Below are 17,598 nucleotides of genomic sequence, written 5' to 3' on the forward strand. Positions count from 1 at the left end.
TATGATAAATCAAGCAGATCTCTTCATCCATTGAAAGGAGGAGGGAGAGTGAGGATGCAAACTCCGAAAGGTTTCAACCGGGTTGGTCAAGTAACATGTATCTGTACCGAGCCAAGATCCTACATCATAGAATCTGAGAGTGTGGAGTACAGGAGAAATTTCAGACATCTTCTTCCTGTACCAGAATCGATATCACAGCATCATTCATGTGATAAGGACTATACATCTCAGAGCAATCCAGACAATGTTCCTGTTGCAGAACATGTCTTAACTTGTACTTCCATTCCTGAAGATAATCTTAATGTTCCTAAGGTTGAACATTCAGCATAGACAGTCCCAGTTGCTAAATCTGATTCTAACTTTTATGTCACACATGGTCATGTTTCCAGACCTAGTGTGAAATACACATATGTATATCTAGTTCTGTATAATTGCATGTCAGCTGATATTGTCAATGTGTATAGCCTATTTTTCAAAGAGGGAGGATATAAAACAGTGTGTGTGCTGTAAATTTAAGAAGTCTTTCAAGGACTGAACGTGCATCTATAAATAGCACGCGCGTGCCAGCTTCAGTGCCATTTTGAAAGTACAGCCAGAGAGTTAGCATGTATGAGTGTAATAGCTAGTTGGTATATAAGTTACCCAAGTTAAAGTTACTAAGCCTCAATCCTGATGTGTTTGCACAAAATAAAGCTGCTTGAATAGAACCCATGAAGTCTCATCTAATGTATCCTGACTAGACGAGTGGCATGACTGTCTCTGTCTGAAGAAGAGTACCATTTATAGCATATGATGGGAAACAGCATTTTTGCATTTAACTTTAGATCATTTTGAGTACACCAGGTGTATGCATATTCCAGCCTGTGCTGTGGAGCTATTTACTATCAGTGGATGAGTGAGTAACACCACCCAGCTTGCAATCATCAGAAAATCTATAGATGACATTGAGACTATAATCAGGAGAAACAACATAAGAATCTATGGCATCCCGGAGCAGATGGAGGGGGACGATATGATTAATTCTTTGACTTCTTGGATTCCTAAAATCCTAAACCTTCCTGATGCACTATCCTTTGGGATAGAAAGGGCACACAGGTTAACTACAACTTCTGAATCCAGTAAAAACAGCTGTCCAAAATCTATTATTGTAAGATTTATCTCCACTCAAGACAAAGACATTGTTTTAAGAACTGTGTGGTCCCTTGCTCCATTAAAAATTGGTGACCAAACTATTAGGTTTGACAACAACTTTTCACCCCTTGTAATGTCCAAAAGAAGAGTATGTGCCCCTCTTATAAAATCAGTAAAAAAAAAAGAAGGAATCAAAGCCCAACTCATATTCCCAGCAAGAATAAGACTATCCCTGCCAGAAGGAAAAAAAGCTTTTGACTCTCCAAGAAGCATCTACATTTGTCCAAAAAAGAACCTTTTAAGTCATTCTGAACCCATGGATTCTTCAATTAACTTAAAAAAACAACCTTCAAAAATGAGTGGACTATTAAAAAAAGAAACCCAGAGACAAATGATTGTATATAACTTCACATTTCATGCAAGTTTTTTTTCTTCATTCTAAATAATGTGAAATCATACACAGAATGTAACATAATTTTTTTCTCTCCTAGTAGCTTAACCACAACAATGCTAACTTTATAAATAATATATATTACCCAAAATTCAAGTAAATCAAAATCTTATCCAACTGCAAACTACTATTTTGTACTTTTGTCTCTATATACATGGCATAGCACTAGTGAAATGGTATAAAATCACTTACTCATTTCATATATTTATATATATTTCTTTCATATCCTATACTTATTTCCTCATCTATGTGCCTTCCCTTTCTGGTTTAGTCCTAGTGTCATAGTATTTGATCACTGCAGAAGAGAGAAATGCTTACTGTGTTACTGTTAAGTAATTAAAAAGAAAGTGATGGCATTTTATTATATATGCATTTACTACTTAAATGAACTTCTGCAATGTACTCCATTTAGCTAATATATCTTATAGATGTGTACGGTTGGTAATTTGGAGCCTTTATTTTAAATATTCATCATTTCACAAGTTGTGCTTAAAAGTTTCACTTCACTAGAAAATTCCTGCCTACTAACATTTTTGATGGAATTTTGACACGCTCAATCTTCTAAAGGCTTCAGTTAGCTAACAAACTCATGAGAAACAATCTGTGCTACCGTCCAGGAAGTAGACATGACCTCTGAACCTGCTTCTTTTCACTGAACTCACTGAACAGACAGATTCAAGAATGATCGTTTGAACTGTGTTTTCATTCATTTAGCAGTTTTTTTTTTTATCAAGCATATGTTTTACTGTAAATAGTGGTTTATTTAATCTTAATTACATTTATATTTAAATAAGAATTAGGATTAATCAATTTATCTTAGTCTGTTTAGATAAAAAGAATTTTAAGAAATTGTATATAGCTTCATGTTCTTAGTTCATGCATACATAGTATATTATAGCAATAACCCACGCCTGGGTGTGGGTAATGCTGGATTTACCCACGGTTGGCGTGGTTTGGTCCCGAGGGACCAAACAAAGACAACCGTGGGTAAATCCAGCATTACCCACACCAGAAGTGGTTATTATATATAATGACATTATTTAAGAAAAGAAATAATTACTTTTCTTAAATAATGGCATTGTATACGCTCTTTGCTGCCCTTCCGCAGCTGTCTGGTGTTCATGAGTTCTGATGTACTGCGCATGCCTACGCAGTACATCAGAGTTGTGGGCAAAAGCAACGGAGAACGCAAGATCTCCGTTGCTTTTACTCGCTATGTTAAATGGGTTTAACATAGCGAGACAGCTTTAAAATAAGCAACGGAGATCTCCGTTGCTTATTTTAGCTGTCTCGCTATGTTAAACTTATTTAACATAGCGAGACAGGTTGTAAAAGCAACGGAGATCGCAAGATCTCCGTTGCTTTACATTGTCGCTATGTTAAAGGAGTTTAACATAGCGAGACAGCTTTAAAAAAAGCAACGGAGATCTGCGTTGCTTTTTTTAAACCTGTGTCACTATGTTAAACTCTTTTAACATAGCGAGACAGTGTTTTATACTAACGGAAAAAGTCCGAGCGACCGGACCTTATTCCATTAGTATATTGAGGGATTTACAACGGGCACGCTGGTTGGGCTGGCCAATCAGCGTGCACGTTTTAGAGGAGGCATTGTATAATAAATTAAAGTTTTCCTTTTGTATGTTTTAATGTACATGCAGTTTCCCTTCTGCTTGCTATTAACCTGCAGTAGCTAGAAATTCCCACTAGATGTCATGAGAGGGTTAGTTTGTGGCTTTTATGACAGATACAGTAAGACTGGATATAGTTTATATATGCAGACGTTATTAAAATAAACAGTTTTATTTTCAAAGTTAAGAGTTTTTAAATTGTCCATAACAGTTTTAGAAAATGTATTTGTCATAATGAATCAAGGAAAGCACTTTTCAATTTTACTTATAATAGTAGTCTCCAAATGATAATATTTAACATTATATCTATTAATGTCAGTGGGTTGAACAACCCCATAAAAAGGAGTAGTGTCAACAAATATTTAATGTTACATAAAGCAGATTTTGCATTCATTCAGGAATACCATTTAGTAAAAGAAGATCTAAACAAATTAACCATTAAGGATTATAAGATTTTGGTAAGTTCAAACTACAACCATAAAAGGAGAGGTGTCCTAATTTTACACAGAAAATCAATGAGAATTCCAGAAATGCAATGATGGTATGCTTGCTTTAGTCATACTAAAACTAGGTAAAAAGATGTAAACTTTTGGAAACACCTACTGGATACCAGGTATTGGGACTAAAACCATGAAAAAACATTTAGACACCATAACATTAAAGTCTAAAGGTGAGTTATTATTAGCAGGTGATTTTAATTGTATCTTGTCCTCCACTGATACCACAGCTCTAAGCCCTTCAAGATGTCCCCTGTTGCTAAGCACTTGAACAACTACATAAAAACAGAAACTTAATTGACATTGACGGTATAAAAATATTATCCTCCCTGAAGTATTCTTACTACTCTTACAGAATTCAATAAAGCCTATAGGGAGTGATTTTCCATGTAGGCAGAGTGGCAAGGAGCTTACACGGAATTAAGCAGCCATGCAATCCAGTAAACAGAACAAAGGGGTGTGCACAGAAGTGTCCGTGGTATGCAAATCACCTCATAAGCAGGTGAATTGCATGCAAAGTAGGTTGTTTTGCGATCCAGGAAGCAGATAGGTATTCATGCAGATCTCATGTTGGTGTACACCAAAACTTTCCATGTATAAGACAGTACAAATTAAACAGGGGCTGTAAAAGCCCATTGAGAAGGTCAGAAATGTCATAGTAGGCACAGATATGTGCAAAACTATGCCGTGTGTCCAAAAAAATGCAAAATAATATAAAATAAATGTTTTTGTTTTAATACCCATATTACGTTTGCAAGGTGTGCAGCAGCAAACACTCATCATTATGGAAAAAAAAATATTAAGTTTAAAAAGTAAAAATAAGACATGCAAGAATAATGCATTATAAGGCCCTCCATGCAGTATGTACAGTGGTAGATTTCAGTGGTTACTAAGGAGACAGGTCATGGAATAGTGAAGTATCCAGGTTTTGTGCACTGATCCATATGCAAATGAGCTGGGGTTAGTGAATAGCAAAAATGGGCCACTGTGTCCGCAGATAAAAGCTGTGTAGCCACAAGAACCATGTTGGTGTCCACAAAAGAGCTAGCTGACATAAAAAGGGGGTGTGTCACAATACGTTTAAGTGGATTGGAGCTCAACAGTGTCTGTTTATGTGCCCCTCAGGTAAGCAGGGCGGGTGTCCAGTGCTGCTAAGCCTTGTTTAGCTGCCGGACACAGTTTAGCTGGTTTAAGCTATGCTGAGCATGTCCGTGCACGAGGGGTGTCTAGACTGCTGAGCAGTGTTTATGCCAGCGTCTCGGATTTATGCTCTGCAGCGCTTAGCAGGGAAGGCATTTTTATAAAAAAAAAAAAAAAAAATAGCCTGGGAAAGCCAATCATGTATAAATGACTGATAAGCCCTGTTCCACTGACACTGGGCCATTCAAACCCCTCAGTGATATATCTGCCAGGTGGAATGTATCATAGTTAGCCAGTTACACAGGCTACATTTGCAGCACACCACTATAAAGTATGCATACACCCTACAATCTGATTCCCCCCCCATGTTTTGCACCATTGGAGTACAGACTTGGGAATTTTAACTGACAGAATGCTAGGGGCTGCTGCTTTTCTGCTACATCTGTATGTGCTACAGGCTGAGGTCAGTGCTGATACTGCTGCTGATAATAGGCCTAGAATGAGAAGGAGAAGAGTGTTCAGGCCCAGGGTAACCTTCCAGAAGCTACATGAGCTGGAGATTGTAGAGTGCTACAGGGTGGACAGGGACATACTACAAGAACTCACCTAGCTTTGTCACCCTCACCTCAGACCCAGAGCCAACAGAGGGGAACCCATCCCAGTGGACACAAAGGTATGTTTAGCCCTTAGAATAATAGCTACAGGTACTTCTCAAAGATCAACTGGGGACATGATGGGAGTCTCACAGGCATCTTCATTTTGGGTACTCCACCAGTTCCTGGCTGCCATGCAAACACATGCCAGTGAGCACATTTATTTACCCTACACCCCTGAGGAGAGGGCCAGCAGTATGCATCTCTTCTACCATGTAGCACACTACTTTAGGTACTGGGTGCCATAGACTGAACTTATATACACACATAAAAGCACCGCCCACTGAAGAGGGTAGAGTCTACGTCAACAGCAAGGGATATCACTCCATCAACTGTCAGATCGTGTACGATACCCAGGGCATTATCATGAGTGTGTGTGCCAGCAGCCCTGTCAGTTATCATGACTCCCATATCTTTCATGCATCACAGCTGTACCAGATGTTTGCCATGGGGGACATCACATATGGCCATCTACTGGGGATGCTGGCTACGCACTGGAACTGTGGATGATGACACCCATCAGAAATGCACACATACCTACCAAAAAACACCATAATGAGGCACATGCACAAACTAGAAACATCACAGAGCATGTGTTTGGGCTGCTCAAGTCACGGTTCTGCTGCCTCAATATATCTGGTGGAGCCCTGCAGCACTCTCCAGCCACATGTGCACAGATGTTCACAGTATGGCCATGCTACACAGTATGATCCTGTGGAAACAGCTGCAGCAGGATCATCACAGGGAAGGAACACACAGCCCCCACCAGTGCACAGCCACACCCACAGGGGGACTGAGAGGAGGAACTCCCTGAGGCTGTCCCTGTAGGCAGACATAGGCATGCCCAGTATGCCCAGGCCTTGGCAAAGAGGCAATGCATAGCATATGCACTGACAACTTAGGGTCCCAGGGACTGACACCTCACTCCAACTCACATACATAGTAAAAAGAATGCCAGTCATACCACACAACCTGTACCTTACCATGTATTGGCTGTTTACTGCATGCATCAGAGTCAGCCCTGAAGCACTGTTATCTCAACTGCTGTGTTCTCCTTTACAACAAATGTATGGGGTACTAGACTATGGTATGAACCTGTTGCAAGTATGCAGTAGAACAGAGTGGGCTACTGGGCTACCTGTAGAGAACTAACAGCTATGTGGGACAACAGGAACTGTGTCCAATACTGGCTGCCCCATAATATGCATTAGGCCACAAGGCAGCAAAACCCACTGCAGTATGTGAGGGAAATGCCAAACAGCGGGGTCATAGGACAGAGGCATGACTGTCAATGCTAGAGTCCCCTACCCCCAACACAGCTGTGTTCCCATACAACTGTAGTAACAGAATGTTTTCAAAGTTATAGCAGCAGACCACACAATCCCAGGGCTGTCCCAAACAACCTGGCTACATGTTCTATTTCCAGAAAATTCCGAGGTTCAAAGTGTATGTCTGCTGTTGATAGTGTCAGGAGTTAAACTTTACTTTCTGGTGGCTGATGTGGCTTAGTGGGCTAAGTACATTAGCATGGTTGATGGTGTTCATGTTTTGAAGCTGGCTGCACCTACAATTTTGCTGTGAGGTACTCCTATGGTACGTGTGCCACACACTGTCAGTATGTGTTACTGCAAGAAAGCTGGACAAAGCCAGAGACAGTGGAGGGACAGGGGGCCACAGCTATGGACATTACACATGCTGTAAGTAACCTAGAAGGTGACTAGTATAACAGCAGGTTGTAACAAGTCAGAGTAACAGCAGGATGTAAAGGCCATCACGTAACTGTGTCAGTACTTGCAACAATTCAGTGGGCAACATTTAGTAGTGTATTACCAAAAAAACACAACTGTCTGAGGAGCAGAACAGGTATAAGGGACAAAACACTGGACATCTTGCAAAACATATACAGTCAGAGGTGTGAAGTCTGTACTCCTGTGTGTGGTTACATCATGTACCCCAGCCACAGCACACCTACAACCAGTTAGAGCAGGAAATATGGACAAAGCCATGAACAGGAGTAGGACAAAGGCCCACATATAAGGAGAAGGATTAACTAGTGGCCAGACAAATGTAGAAAGTGCAGAGAATAACAGGTCGTGCAGTAGCATGGGTTCCCTGGTGTGCATGGAGTCAGTAACTCAAATGTCTGTCATCAGTTCCTAACATCAATCTATGCTGATGTACCAGAAAATCACAATGCTATGTAAAATATACCAGACATATGATGCAAAACCCTGTACAGTCTATTATAATCTGTACACCCCCTAGGTATGAGTCATATAATACGTTCAGCACATAGCCAGGGAATCCCTTAAACATAATATCACGGAGGTGCGGGACTGTTGAATCAGGTGCAGCGGCACACAAAATCCTGGACTGGAGTACAGGTAGGTCTGACCTGGAGTCACCTTGTAAGTACTGACAGCCACACTGGGTATGCTCTTACACTTAGCTAATTTCAGCCATGTCTGATGCCTCATCTGCCTAAAGAACTGAGATGTGAATAGATCTCTGTGCATACAGACAGCTATGTATATGTATCTGTCTCTCCCTATCCCTATCCCCCTCATACATGATTACCCTTATCTATCAGTATGTGGAACACACACACACACATATATATATATATATATATATATATATATATATATATATATATATATATATATATGTGTGTGTGTGTGTGTGTGTGTGTGTGTGTGTCTTTTTATGTATACAGATTACTTAGAACACTAAGTTTCCCTCTTTGTGAACTTGGAACAGCATTTCAGAACTCCCAAGGTCAACAGTCAGCCACCTCTTTAGTAGTAGACTGAATTTAAAGTTTATTGCCCACATTATTTCTCATACACTAAGTTTCTCTCTCTGTGGACTTGGTATGGCATTTCAAAACTCCCAAGGTCAACAATCAGCCACCTCTTTAGTAGCAGACTGACTTTAAAGTGTATGTTTCTTAACTTTTTTCAAGAAATTAAATATAGTAATATCTCTAAGACTATAACTCCCCATTGTTTTTGTAACCAGTGGCATGCACACTCCCTGGGTTGCACAATAGTTTCACCCCACTCCCTCAGCAGGCCTCCCGATACCCATAGGAGTTTCTTTTCCTAATCCTTACCCTATTTTTAATTTGATTTTACCACTACATTCAATTGCCCGACAACCCAGTATTATGAAGGACAGTCCCTTATAGGCTAGATAGAACAACCAGGCAGCATAGTATAACCTTTTAACCTTACACTTTTAAAATATTCTCTTTGTTATCAGCATCACAGTCTAACAGTGTTTCCAACCTGAGGCAAGGCAATTCATACCTTTTCTTCACCTTTTAATTGCCTATCATAGGGTGAAGGATCCTGTGCTCAGCTCCCTTCTTCTGCTGCATACCTATACTTTCCGGTTCTCTGCCTGCAACTTTTTTTTCCATTTTTTTCATTGGTGTATCCAACTGTTGGCCCCTTCCTCCTAACTATCCAACCTTCTCAGAGGTGACTAGCAGGGACAGCGCCATTTTTGAATTCCTTAGGTTCAGTGTCCCAAACAGCATAGTTTCTGTACCCAACGTACTAGTGTGCTTGCCACATAAGTCTCTATTATTTTTTTCACAAATCTGCTGACCGGTTTCTGTACACAGCAAAAGTTGTACAATTTATTTTAAGACTTGTTTTACTGTGAAATAAGCTGGTTTCCAAGATAGCATTTGTTTCACGTAATGTTATGTTACTGGATATCTCTGCTAGGATTGCTTGTTATTTGAGCATGCTAGGTTTAAGCAGTGTGTGCTGCTCTGACACGATAGGTTCACTCACGGCTTAACCTTTACAAAATTTGTACAGTGGCCTGATATTATACTAGCATCTCACCTCAAAATTAAAGTATCTCAGATGGCAGCCACATACTAGCGGCTCTATTCAATTACATTGTCTATTCCTGGCTAGTACTCAACACGCAATTGTCCTGTATAACCATATATGCTGTAAACATTAATGTGCTGATTTTTTGTGTGTTATACTTATAGTTACGCAGTACAGCAGAACATGCAACTTAGTGGCTAGGTTTTTTCAGCTGTATACTATCTACTGCTACCGCCTGTAAATTGCTGTTTATTCTGTAAACATGTACGTACTGTTTTGGTATGTTATACCTATAGTTAAGCATAATAGCAGAAGATGCATCTTAGTGGCAAGTTTTTTTTTCAGATAATATCTACTTCTACTGCCTCTAAATAGCTTTTTATTGCTGTAAACACTACTGTACTCTTTTTGTATGTTATACCTATAGTTAAGCAGAATAGCAGAACATGCATCTTAGCAACAAGTTTTTTTTCTCAGCTAATATCTACTTCTACTCCCTCTAAATAGCTTTTTATTGCTGTAAATACTACTGTACTCTTTTGTATGTTATACCTATAGTTAAGCAGAATAGCAGAACATGCATCTTAGCGGCTAGGTTTTTTCAGCTGAATATTTCTGCTTTATGTCAGTCATTTATATGTTATGTGACACCACTGCCTTTGTTTAAATTATTTCTTTGCACTGCTTTTTATTGTTGCCCTGTTTTACCCTCTCCTTCCACCCCTAAACTACCTCTAACTCCTTTTTTACAGTTATTGCCCACATTATTTCTTGTACACTAAGTTTCCTTCTCTGTGGACTTTGAACAGCATTTTCAGAACTCCTGAGGTCAACAATCAGCCACCTCTATAGTAGCAGACTGACTTTAAAGTTTATGTTTCTTAAATTTTTCCAATACATTGAATATAGTAATATCTCAAAGACTGTAACTCCCCACTGTTTTTGTAACCAGTGGCACGCACACCCCCTGGGTCGCACAATATTTTCACCCCACCCTCTCAGCAGGCCTCTCGATACACATAGCAATTTCTTTTCCTAATCTTTACCCTATTTTCAATTTCATTTTACTGCTACAGTCAATTGCAAGACAACCCAGTATTATCAAGGACAGTCCCTTATAACACAGGCTAGCTAGAACAAACAGGCAACATAGTATAGCCTTTTAACCTACTTACACTTTTAAAATATTCTCTTTGTTATCAGCCTCACAGTCTAGTAGTGTTTCTAACCTGAGGCAAGGCAATTCATACCTTTTCTTCACCTTTTAGATTGACTATCATAGGGTGAAGAATCCTGTGTTCGACTCAACCCAGTCTGTTCTGCTCCCCTACCCTACCCCCATTCTCACACACACCCACTTTCCTCTAATTTATAGCTGATCCCCAAACACACACCCCTCCACCTATCCACTCACACTGGCTCAATTTGCCCGGCCCCACCCAACAACCCCAACCTCTACACCTAATACTACAGGACTACACTTCTATCCTCCCTCACTTTCTTCCCACTCCTCCCTGCTCCCCTACTCCTCCATACTACCCAGCATGTATCTCCACTACTGCATGCTAACAAATACTCTTTTAATACTGTTCCTCTACATCACCCACAACTCCACCACTCTCCACATATATCATGTCAAACCCATCCATTCTCCAACATTTCCTATATCCACATCTAAGCCTCTACTCCACACCTACTCTGACATCTGCTCACAACTATATAATAACTCTACCTGTCTGCTTGCCTCTTTCAAACAGTTATAAAACAACTGTCTTAACTCCCCTGCATCCCGACACCATAACCTGACAAACAAATTAAGACATCTCTTGTTACACTCCAACACTGACATCAAACTGAGTGCTGACATTTATCCCAACCCAGGTCCCAATAACACCCCTCCACTTCACACAACTCAACTCACTATTCTTACTCCCACTCGCACTGCCATCCCTACCCCCCCACTCCCTAAAACCTCTAACTCTGACCTCCTATTCGCCAATTTCAACCTTCATAGTATAATGAATAAAGCCAGTGAATTCCAAGCCACCTTAGCCACCTACTCTCCTGACATAGCAGTAATAACAGAAACCTGGCTAAAACCTCACTAACATCAAGAACAATGAGGTTACCCAAATAGGTATAACATTATCAGACTAGACAGACCAAACAAAAGAAGTGGAGGAGTAGCTGTACTGTTCAAGGACAACCTCAAAGTTGAGCAGCTACAACTTCTCCCCACCAAACCTACCCAACTCTGAGACTCTAACCACTCATTTTGAAATAAACCCAAACAAAACACTAGTTATCATAGCTTCCTACCTCCCTCCAGGCAACAACCTATCCATCATTGAAGACCTGCTTTCTTGGGCTTCTAGCAATTTCAACCAGGAAACAATTATACTAGGTAACTTCTACCTAGATTGGCAATCCTGGACATCCAAAAACCCATCTAATTTCCTCATTCGCTACAATGTCACCCAGACTATAAACTGTCCAACCCACACTGACAAACATTCCAATAAACAATCCACGCTTGACTGGATACTAACCAATAAACTTGACCTCAGCTACATTTCAGGCTACCTCGCAGACTCCCTGAGTGACCACTTACCTACCTTTCTGTACAGAAAAATGTTCACACGCAAAACTCCATCTTCTACAAATACAGCCGCTACAAAAAACATTTCTCCCTCAAAACTTTTAACCAAATTCTCCAACACTGTGATTGGACCCCTCTCAAGTACTTTCAACTAGACCTAGCAATTAAATTCTTCAACTCTATATTCCTTAAGTTCCTCCAGAACCTAGCTCCAACTAGGAAAGTTTGCCCAAAGTCCAAACCCTTGCCCTGGTTAACCAAACTCTTAGTCAAAGAAAGGGACAGAGCCTGGTCTGCCTACAAATCCACCAAACCATATCTGACCTCTCTACTTACAATCAACTATGTAATCAAAAAAAACAAATCAAAGCAGACAAACAGTTGTATGCCAACAACAAAATCTTAACAACCCCTGTAAATTCTGGGCAAACATTAACTATCTCCTATGCCCAGGTTGCTCCCCTACCCCAATCCCAGTAACATCCAACTCTGACCCCATGACAACTAAAATCAACTCCCACTTCATAAACTCCATAACCTCCCTACTAGGCAACACACCTAATGCCCCACTCACTCTTCCCACCCTTCCTTCTGATGATCCTAACAATTTCTCATTTACTCCCATTCAGACAAACTACATAAAATCACTCCTAACTAAACTGAAACCCTACTGTCCAGAAGCTGATCAGCTCCAAAACAAATTTCTACAAATCACAGCCCCATCTATCACCTACTCCATATCTTTACTGATTAATCACTCAATTGCTGAACATTATGTCCCACATCTCTGGAAAATATCCCACTCCCTAAAGGTGGTCCTTCCAAAGACCTAAACAACTTCCACCCCATAGTCATTCTTTCCCCACAACCTAAAATCTTAGAAAAGTGCATCCACAAACAACTGCTTAACCACCTCCTTAGCAAAAATCTCTTATCCATTTCTCAACACAGTTTCATACTTAAACATAGTACTTCAGCTTCTCTAATCTCTTTTACCAACACCATTCATCTTCTCTTAAATGAAGGCTAAGCTGTCTCCTCTATCTTTCTTGACATATCTAAAGCCTTTGACACTGTTTCCCACCAGCTATTTCTCAACAAACTCTCTACCTATGGCCACAGCTCATCCTCACTATCCTGGTTTCTCAGCTATCTTTCTAATTGTTAAGAAGCTTCTAAATGGGAAAACATTATTTCCCCCTACTCCCCATCTCTGTCAGCATGCCCCAAGGCTCAATACTTGGTCCCATCCTTTTTATCTTATTCACAAACGACCTGCATGCTGCTACCAATCTAGCTACCATTGTCAAATATGCTAATGATGCCCCCTCCCACCTAGAACTCCAAACATCTTTCCAAAATATAGAAAAATACTTGTCCGAACATCAACTAATCCTAAACCCTAATAAAACCACCTTAATAATCGTCAAACAAAAAAATCAAAACAGTGTAAGAAACGTCTCTGTGTGGAAGATTTTCAGTCCATATATCTCTAGTTAATCACTGTATATTAATTAGATCAGACAATAGTAGTAGAAGTAGCAAACTTAAACTTATCTTAAGTAAAAAAAAAAAACTATATATATAATATGAAATATTGTACAGAATTAACATAATCCAAGCAAGGCAGGCAGTCTCATAATCCAAGCAAGGCAGGCAGTCTGTTTCCAGTCAAAAATCCTTTATTAAGTACACAGACAAGTGAGCCAAGTAAAACAAAATTAACGGAGTAAAAGTTTCCTCACAAGCTTTCTAAATATATATATATATATATATATATATATATATATATATATATATATATATATATATACTTTTTATCAGGCAAGGGAGTGGTTTATTGTGCTCTAAAAAAAAGTGCTATTGGTACACTTGTTAAATTCACATCCCTTCCCCCATCAGTGTGACATTCGAGCTGGTCCTGCCCTACGTAGTAGCTGTCATAATAATATAACCCTTATGTACTTTAAATAAAATTTATAATGATGTGGTACCTCTTATTTAACCAGATTATTAAGTCTGTGATTTTATCCAAGACAGTATACTACATGGCTGGAAATATATCAACCTTAGTCCATTTGGCAATCAAAAAATATATATAAATATATACAGATACACTTTGCATGTAACCTAATACAACATCACTCAGCCAAAAGGCCTCTTAGATTATCAAGCAAACTACTACTAGAAGTCACCAACAGCTACAATAGCTTTGGAGACGCACTATATAGTTCAGTGACTAAAAAATGGAACTTTGTCCTCACTAGCATACAAAACACATCATCCAAAGCCTCCTTTAAAAACCTTATTAGGCAACATCTCAAGCAAAGTTGGCAGTGCCATGATTGCTCCCCAGGCTAGTGAAAGCGGATAAGGTACACATACTAAATCTTAAGCCACGGTGGTGCAGCAGTAGCATTCTTGCCTCACAGCAAGAGGTTCTCCCGTTCGATTCTCGGCTGGAGCACCTTCTGTGTGGTGTCTGCATGTCCTTCCCGCAGTCGAGTGGCATTCAAAAGACATGCGTGAATGGGCATGCCTTCGTTGAAGGTTGGCCATCAGGCTGGCAACTTGGCACCATAAAAATCTACTGCCAATAATTAGCGGACCGGAGTTCCACTGTGGCGACCCCTAACTGGGAAATCCGAAAGAAGAACAACTAATTCTAGAGTACTTGATAATATTTTTCACTCTTACAAACACTGGCTAATGTACAATGTATGTACTGTACCTGTGTACTATGTATGTATTCTACCTATGTTCCAAATTTCAGCTATACACCACAAATTTAATTACCTTTATTTTTAAATTAATATTTTCTTGTTTGCTCTCTTCACTGTAACTGTTGATGTGCTGCATACCACTGTAAAACCATGTCTGTTGTAATTTGTGTGTACACTGATCATGTCTAAATATCTAAATGTATCTGTAATTTTTTCTATGTAGAGCTTTTCTCCCCGGGCCTCTGTTGAAAAAGGGCCTTTTCGGCTCAGTCAGACACCCCTGGTTAACATATGCAAAATAAAATAAAATGTAAAAAATCAGTTGTAAAAATCATATTCTATTTTCATGGGTCTATATCAGAAGACCGAAAGAAAAAATATCGAACGGCAAAACAGTGAAAAGACTGGACCTGCAGTGCCCCCCACACCCCCCCCCCCCGCTAAATATATATAACAACTCTGAGATCGCACCACAGTGAGGAAAGGGCAAATATTCCAGTCTTCATTGTACTGCAATCTGCCAAACAGCACTTCGAGGTCCAGTCTTTTCGCTGTTTTGCCGTTCGATATTTTTTCCATTCGGTCTCCTGAAATAGACCCTATTTTCATAACCTATTGTTAACAAAGATCACTTTTGTCCTTCTAGACTTCTTCAGGTCTGTGTAAGAACCCTAAAAACTATCTATAAAAATATTATTGTATAATTAGTAAGTATTGTTATTACACATCATTTTGAATAAAGTGGAAAAAAGAGAACAAGAAAAAGAAAAAATAAGAAAAAATGTATGATGATGGAAACAAAATATACACTTAAATTAAAACTGATTTAACACAGTATTTAAAACCAACTGGTTGAATAAAATAAAATAAAATTAGTCATGTAAACAATGTGGCAATTTTCTAAGTTCCAGAACACTTTTAATTAAACAGTAGTAGTTTAGTCCAGGCTTCCTAAAAGAGTTCAGCTTTAATTGCCAAATGACTTCATATTTCTCCAAAATATTTGGGATGTCTTCTTCAAGAGAAAGGTGTTTGGCTAGTGCATTATTTTTACATCCAGAGCTTATTTCTGACAGATGACATGAAATCCTACGCTTAAGTTTATTTACAGTCTTGCCCACATAGAATGCATCACATTCATTGCACTGTGCCCTGTAAATTACTTTTGTTATGTTACAGTCACCCCCTGCACTGGTCTTAATGATAAGTCTAGAAGGATAAAAGCGATCTTTGTTAACAATAGGTTATGAAAATAGAATATGATTTTACAATTGATTTTTTACATGCAAAATGTATATGTATATATTTATATATATTTTTTGATTGCCAAATTGACTAAGGTTGATATATTTCCAGCTATGAAGTATATTGTCTTTGATAAAATCGCAGACTTAATAATCTGGTTAAATAAGAGGTACCACATCATTATAAATTTTATTTAAAGTACATAAGGGTTATATTATTATGACAGCTACTAAGTAGGGCAGGACCAGCTCGAATGTCACACTGATGGGGGAAGGGATGTGAATTTAACACGTGTACCAGTAACACTTTGTTTTACAGCACAATAAACCACTCCCTTGCCTGATAAAAAGTATATATATATATATATATATATATATATATATATATATATATATATATATATATTTAGAAAGCTTGTGAGGAAACTATTACTCTGTTAATTTTGTTTTACTTGGCTCACTTGTCTGCGTACTTAATAAAGGATTTTGACTGGAAACAGACTGCCTGCCTTGCTTGGATTACTTTAGAATACTTAGTAATTCTGTACAATATTTCATATTTATATATATATATATATATATATATATATATATATATATATATATATTTATTTTGACTTAAGACGAGTTTAAGTTCGCTACATCTGCTACTATTGTCTAATCTGATTCATTTACAATAATTAACTAGAGATATATGGACTGAAAATCTTCCACACAGAAAAGTTTCTTACACTATTTTGTTTTTGGGCCTACTATACTTGTTTAGTGGGTTGGAGATTTCGGGGATACCACGGAGATTACAAACATAAAAAATCCAAACTCTGCCAATCCTCCCTGTCAATATTCTCCTCAAACAGAACAAAAATTGTACCCACAGCTCATACTAAACTCCTAGGGTTCACTACTGATGAGAATCTAACTTTTGAAAAACATGTCTTTCTGACAATCAAAAAAGTACACATTATTTGGCACCCTTTATAGGGCCAGACCATATCTTACCCACAATGCCAGAGTCACCACTGCCCGATCTCACCTGCTTTTTTCCCTCCACTACTGATCTCATATTCTCACTAACCTCAGTAAGACTGACCTAAACAAGCTAGAATCTTGCTACAACAAAATTGTCAAATTTGCCACAAATGCCCCACACAAGTCTCACCACTGTACTGTGCTTTTCCAATTAAAATGGCAAAACCCCCCAAAACCTATAGCTCTCAAACAAATTACTATGACCCACAAGTTGATCTACAAACCCAAAAACTGTCCTGCTCTCTCCAATTTTGTCCAGACGAGTCACAACCCCAGGCCCCTTTGATCCTCTGATAAACCTATACTCAAGGTTACCTACTCCCACAACTACTATGGTGACTGTCTCTACTCCAATAAAATCACCCAACTCTGGAGCACCCTCCCATAAACCATCAACAAAAACCCACACCCTCATGAGTTTAAACAACTACATCATAATTACTTAGCTAATCACTGGCTCTGCTCCTGACACACTCCCGGCTAACTCCATCTCCTCTAGGCGTCTCTATTTAAGCTGCATCCCATTACTACTACCTCTCTCAGATTACTACTATCTCGTCATTGTACCTATTTCTCCACCTCACCGAAGGACGTTTGGTGCCACTGTAAATACAGTCATTATCTGTTGACTTTGCAAAATTTCTAGACTGTA

Source organism: Protopterus annectens, chromosome 7.part0 (genome assembly GCF_019279795.1).
Source record: "Protopterus annectens isolate FY-2018-M chromosome 7.part0, PAN1.0, whole genome shotgun sequence".
NCBI classification, from domain to species: Eukaryota; Metazoa; Chordata; order Ceratodontiformes; family Protopteridae; genus Protopterus; species Protopterus annectens.